Source organism: Psammomys obesus, unplaced genomic scaffold (assembly GCF_907164565.1).
Source record: "Psammomys obesus unplaced genomic scaffold, mPsaObe1.curated_primary_1811, whole genome shotgun sequence".
In the NCBI taxonomy this organism is placed as follows: Eukaryota; Metazoa; Chordata; class Mammalia; order Rodentia; family Muridae; genus Psammomys; species Psammomys obesus.
The window spans coordinates 5,554,310-5,554,987 of NW_026591598.1; positions in this window are offsets into that span (position 1 = coordinate 5,554,310).

Here is a 678-nt window from a genome sequence, read left to right on the forward strand (position 1 = left end):
GCGAGAGGGGCGGGCGCGCGCCCTGGGGGCCGAGCCCAGGGGACGCGTCAAGCGCGCGCCCGCCGGCCTGCCCGCTCGCCGGCCGCTCCTCGCGTCCTCCTCAGGCCGCCGTCTTCCTCACAGCCGCCCTCCGGAGAGCAGGATTCCAGTCCTTGCGGCCCCGCAGGCAGCGGCCCGCCCCTTCGCCCTGAGATTCACCTCAGGGAACTCTCCCCCCACCGCAGACGACCTCTTCGCTCTCACCCCTGCTCCCCTCATGCGCAGCCGTCCTTCATTCACACCTTCGGCTAGCTCCACACATCCAGTCACCTTTCCTTCCCTGCGCCTGGACAGCAGGTTCTGTTCTGGGTCCCAAGACTCATCAACATGTCACCGAAGCAGGCCCGGTGTCTTCAAGGTTTCCAGCGAGAGCTTCCTTCCAGTCAGACAGGACCGTAGGGTGTCTAAGTCAACCGAACGGGGCCGCGGCGGTCTACTAGTTTAAAAGGCACAACACCCTGGTTCTTGTTTGCCAGGGCCGCCATTGAGTACCACAGACTATAGCTTAATACAGTGGAAATGCATTTCTCTCAGTTCTGCAGACTGACAGTCGAATGAGATCAAGACAGGGTGAGCGTGGGTTTCTTCAGAGATTTTTCTCCTTCGGTTGTGGATGTCTTTCTTCCGTGGCATTTCACG